This window comes from Quercus lobata, chromosome 10, assembly GCF_001633185.2.
Source record: "Quercus lobata isolate SW786 chromosome 10, ValleyOak3.0 Primary Assembly, whole genome shotgun sequence".
NCBI lineage: Eukaryota > Viridiplantae > Streptophyta > Magnoliopsida > Fagales > Fagaceae > Quercus > Quercus lobata.
In genome coordinates, this window is record NC_044913.1 from 7,013,728 (window position 1) to 7,019,917 (window position 6,190).

Genomic DNA, 6,190 nt, shown 5'->3' on the forward strand with positions numbered 1-6,190 from the left:
CTCGTTTGGCTAAACGTGAAACATTTTATACTTGTTTGCCACGTGATTATGATTGTGAGGTAGCCAAAGATATTTGTATGACTGAGTTTTTCTCTGGTCGTAAGTACCCCACAACTAATATGTATTTTACTTTGGTGTGTGAGTTGAAAATAATATTGAATGAATGGAGTTTGTCTTCAAATGAGATGATAAGTAAGATGGCAGAAAGCATGCTTGCTAAATTTAATTTTTATTGGGCTAATGTTAATGTTGTTATGGCTGTTGTTGCCATCTTGGATCCAAGATATAAGATGAAGTTGTTGGAGTTTTATAATCCTAACATTTATGGTAATAATTCTGACTTGGAGATTAAAAAAATTAAGAATCTTTGTTATGATTTGCTTGATGAGTATGGAGATGTAGATAAGTTTCCTGTAGATAATGAAGGAAGTTCTCATTTGCTTGCAAGTACTTCAAATTATGTGGCACAAATGAAATGTAGGTTGAGTGGGGCAATGCCATCTTTTGATTTGTTTGTCAACAATAGTTCAAGTACTTCAAAGAAACATGGGAGTGCTAGAATGGAATTTGATCATTTCATTGATGAGAGAGTGTTGAAGAGGAGTGAAGAATTTGATATTTTGGCATGGTGGAAAAGTAATGACCTCAAGTATCCTACTTTACAAAGGATTGCAAATGATATTTTAGCCATTCCTATCACAACTGTTGCTTTAGAATTTGCCTTTAGCACTAGTAGGAGACTGTTAAGTCCACACCATAGTAGACTTCAACCCAAGACTATAGAGGCAATAATGTGTGCTTAAAATTGGTCATGGAGTGAAATCAAAGGTTAGCAATTGTATAATTTGTATTTATAAAATGAAATCAAAATTATATTTTTATATTTGCTAGTTATAATTTGATGAAGTTTATTCCATTTTTTAATTTATTATTATTGTAGGTTTTTCAACTATGCTAGGAGATTGTACACTTCAATCAATTCTTGATGATGGGGAGCCTAATGAAAAGGATGAGAGTTGTGTCACAACTGTGAAAGATTAGACTTTTTGTATTAATTTAGTAGCTTTTTAATTTCTTAGACTTGTTGGATTAACTTGTTGGTTTGTAATTATCCTAAACTTGTGGGATTTATTTTGTAACTTTTTAATTTCTTGGACTTGTTGGACTTGTGATACTTATTTATTGGACTTGTTGAATTTATTTTATTTTTATGTTTAGCAGGTGGTTTTAGCTATGATTTATTGATTTATGATTAAATAGTTATCTTAGACAGGTGATTTATTGATTTATGATCTTAGTTATAGTTTATTGATTTATAGATTTATAATTAACATGTGATTTATTGATTTATGATATTAGTTATGATTTATTGATTTATAATTAATAACCTATGATTTGGACTGATTTGGCATTTGGGCCGCGTTATATGAGCTTGAATCTGGATGTCATAGTGCTTGAATCTGGGCAAAAATGAATCTGGGCTTTTTTTCTTTTTTTCCCCTATTAGGCCACGATTTGGGTCGTGGATTGGGCCTAAATCTGGCAGGGCTAAACGTGGCTCGCGAGGCAAGTTCGGGTATTAAAAAAACCCGGTCCATTGCCATTCCTAAGTAGAAGTTGGCCAACCTACATGATTGACTCGAGAAGATGTCACTCGACATTCGTGGTTGACCTAAAAAGATGCTAGTTGACTCATTGTTTACAAGTTTGATGTAACCTTGATGGTTCAGAGCCAATTATAATCATATATCTCTATGATGTTTGAGACTTGATGGGAGGGAGTTATGCCAACAACATTATTAGGAAAAATTAAACACAAAATGCAATTTAAGCCTTTTATTTTGATTTTTTAAATTCTAAATAAAAATCAAGCAAATTTATGTGCTGCATTGAGATTGGCTTTTCCCTGTTTTATTTTTATTTTTAAAAATATATTGGCTTTTCCTTATATATATTTGGGTGGAATGGAGGGGTTGACTAACTTTTAACATTCCCTAAGAGATTTCAGTTGAACCATCAAATACAAAGGGCCACAAAAGATGCAACTTCCTCTATAACACATAAATTTCCACAACTAAAGAAGTAATAGTGTAAATGCCGACATGAGTTCTTCATTGCTGTCTGAACAGAAAGAGAATTGTAGGAACCGAAAAAAGGGCAAAAATAGCTATCAGCAGCATAAATAATTAAATATTGCTTGTTGGATACCACAATGGTTAGCATGAAAATTTGGCATATATCATCATTCCTTTCAATTATGCTGTGCCTACCTTTTTTGTACATCTTTAATTAGGAGGGGATGAACTTTTATCATAAACAAAGGAGGAGATGAACCAATAAAGCAAATCTTTTTCTCCCTTTTGCATCTACAAATTAAGTGCAGAAAATTTGCGGTGTGAACATGAAAGAATGAACACTTACTTAGGACTTTCAAAAAGTCCGTGAGAACACATTATGATCCTTTTTTTAAGTTGCAATGGTGAAAATTTGTAGGGTACACTGCTTTTTGACCTTATGTGAGTAATATGAAAACACTAATATGAGAAAATGACTAGTAAATTGAGAAAATGTCGTTGTCATGCCAAAACAAAAAACTCATGAAAAACCAAGTCAGACAAATGCTATTTTGATCAACTATCTTGTAATATTCGTAAAATTATTCACTCTTAGGAAAGAAGTCCTCTCTCTCACAGAAGAAGTGGAATAATTTCTCCTAATATGATTAAGATTGTCAAATAGATTTATGTTATATAACTTATATTTACATTAAATATTACAAATTGAAAGTGTATATTAATCTTTGTTTATAAATTTAAATAGATCTTGTCTGTAATATATTACCAAAAAAAAAAAAAAAAAACAGAAATCAAATGTTAAGCATTCTGTTGTACAAGAAATTTATCAATATTTGGAAGATTCCCTTTGGTTAATTTTGTTTTATATGTTTAATACAGTGTTTTAACTTGTTTTTTATTTGGGTGATTTGTAAGTAGGAGTTCTGAATCCGCTGATTGTTCTCCATCTCTAATTTTAATTGGTTTCTAAATACAAGGTTTACCCATTCAAGTACAAAAAGAGACAAGGAAAGATGCTATTCTGACAGACCAGTGGCTTATAAAATTATGAGTAATATTATATATAAAAATCATGAAAACATTTACCTAAATTGACAAACAGTTGGGATTCAGTCACTTGTCACCAACTAGATCCTTCTCTAGAATTTAGGACCGACTATTAAGAGTCTAAGAGAGCAAGAGCTAGAACCTTAGAGCTAGACACGTGGACCATGTAGTTGGCTAGACACTTGGGCTTATATTGTGGCTCAGTAGCACTAGCACCATTCATATATATTATCCTTCAATCAGTGTTAAATCAGTGTTATAATAGTTGCATTGCGTGTGGAGCTGATAGCATGCTTTTAAGTGTAGGCTTATTCTGGCCACAAGCCGACATCTTTCAGATAAAGTAGAAACCAGATTTCTGTTCGGTCCGTTTGCGTGAGGGGTGAAAAAGTGGAAAGATAGAAAATGATAGAATAATAGAAAAGTGAGTGGAATAGAAAAGATCTTTATTTCTCTCATTTTTGTTTGATCGGGATTGAAAAAGTGAAGGGATGAAAAAAATATATTTGTATAAATTTACTCATATACCCTTATTAAAAAATAATACTCCATTAAAACAAAAACAAAAAGTAACAAAAAAAAACAATCATCCAAATTTATTAAGAAATAAAAATCATATCTAAAAAAACAATCACGTCTAAAAAAATCACAAAAAAAAAAAGCAACGAAGCTTGCCCAGGAAATCAAAAAAAGAAAAAAGAAGAGCAACGAAACTTGCCCACGAAATCAAAAAAAAAAAAAAAAAAAACAACGGATTGGACAAGCCTTATTTATTTATTAAATTCCTCCTACTCAATTTTCTCTTTATTTTGGAGAGAAAGCATTTTGGTGAGTTTAGAGAAAAAATACCTAGACCTTACCAATTTTTTTTCCCCTCTCTCCAACCAAACATCTAGCCAAAAAGTTTTCATTCTCCCTTTTTTCTCAAAAAAATGCATTAATAAATAATAGAGGCGGCTTTTGACTTTGTGGCTGAAATGTGTGTTGTGTTTTGATACATCCATGGTTAGGATTAGGGTTATTAGTATTTACATCAGAGTTTGTAAATAAATATTTATTTAAAAAAAACTACTCTATTTATTTTAATTACCAACTTATTTAATAAATCACATAATATTTTAGTTTTTATTTTTATATATAATTCATTAAAATAATACTAGCTTCGGCTCTTTTATTATATTTTTTTTTATAAATTGAAATAACGTTAATTTCAATTTTCTGACCAAAAAAAAAAAAACAAACCAGATTCCTATATTAAAAAATCTCTCCTTTTTTGTTTCTCTCTCACATTTTTCTTTTTTGCATGTGTTCAACTCTATCAGAAAAAAAAAAAAAAAAAAAATAGTATAGGGAGAGTTAGTGCCTAATTTTATAAGATATGAAGAAATGTGGTGAAAAAAACTTTTTTTTTTTTTTTTTAATTTACCTAAAACTTAGGAGTTTTATTTAGTGTTCACCGCTTAGACAATTTTATTAGGAGTTTTATCTAGTGTGTTGCTAAAATAACAATTTAGGGGGATTTTACACCCTTAATGCAAATGTTTTTTCATGGAAAGTTGAGTGTGAAACTCTTACAAATATATAAGTCAATGAACTAAATTAATGACAGCATGAAATGGAATAATCAATGATGCGGAAGAACCTTTTCCTTAATTCCTTTATAAAGATAAGTGAGTGAGGAATAATGTCATATGAAATAAATAAAAAAAACAATTAAAATAATAATGTACAAGATTTAGGGAAAAATGCCAAGAGACCCCCTAAACTTTAAAGTAGTGGACAGAACACCCCCTAAACTTTTATTTTGGCCAATTTGCTCCTTAAACTATACAAGCTTGCCAAATAAAGCCATCTGTTTGTCTATTTGTTAAGTGACTACCGGAACTCACGTGCATTTCATTTATTTTTTTTAAAAATACTTTCCAAACCAATTGAGAGATCCCAACAATGTCAATACGATTGAAGAGGAATAGGAAGAACAGAAGAAGCATGGACTCGTCACATCATCTTCAATGTTGAGTCCACCTACCTTGGCAATATAACCATCTTCGTAACTACTAGCTTCTTCATTTAAGTCAAAAGATAAGCACATTTGTGAAGACACTATATAAATGTGTTTTCAACATGTTCATCACTTCTGTCACTCTTTTCTTCATTATAATTCATAAGCTTCTAATCCTTTTGTCATGGCTACTTTAAATTTATTTATATCACTTCCCAGAATTGATTTTCTTTATCAATTGTTCTATTGCTGAAAGAAAAGAGAGTTTCAAATGATGTAAACTTGTTTGAGGCCATAAATAGTGAGCGCCAGACATGGCTGTATTGGCAAGAACAGGAAGCATCGAGGAGGTTGCAGAATCGCTGGAGGTATGCACCACCATCAGATCATGTTTGACAAGTACCATCCTGGGTTTTGGCAAAGTCTCAAAGCCCAAACCAAAACTTCTTTATGCAACTTCTCTCTCTAAACCCATAGATCAGCCTCTCTCTCAAACTCAAAGATCAGCCACCATGGCTGACTCAAGACCACTACCACCACTGCCGGCTGTGGCTCCTAAGACCAAGCCATCTCTCTTCTCTAACTTCTCTCCAGCAATTTCTTTCTCTTTCAATTTTCCCTCTCTATCCAATCTGTAGCCTCCATAGCCAAAAACTCTCAACCTCTAGCCTCTCAGAAGTTAAAACTAATCCCAAATCTAATCTCCACATCTTAAACTCTCTCTCCCCCTCTTAAAATTAATCCGTGGATTTTTTTTTTCTTTGATGTTAATGAAACACACGTGTGTGTTGTGTTCCGTTAGTCACTTAACAGAAAGACTAACAGATAGCTTTATTTGGCAGGTTTGTATAGTTAAAGAAGCAAATTGGCTAAACTAAAAGTTTAGGGGGTGTTCTGGCCACTGCTTCAAAGTTTAAGGGGTCTCTTGGCATTTTTCCCCAAGATTTATCTTCCAAGTTCTAATTGTTTGTGTTGTTTTGCATTAGTGACCTATATTAATCACAGATTAAGGAATTAACAGGGAGATAGTTAACTGTGGGGTCAGAGAGCTTATGACCCGGCCCAC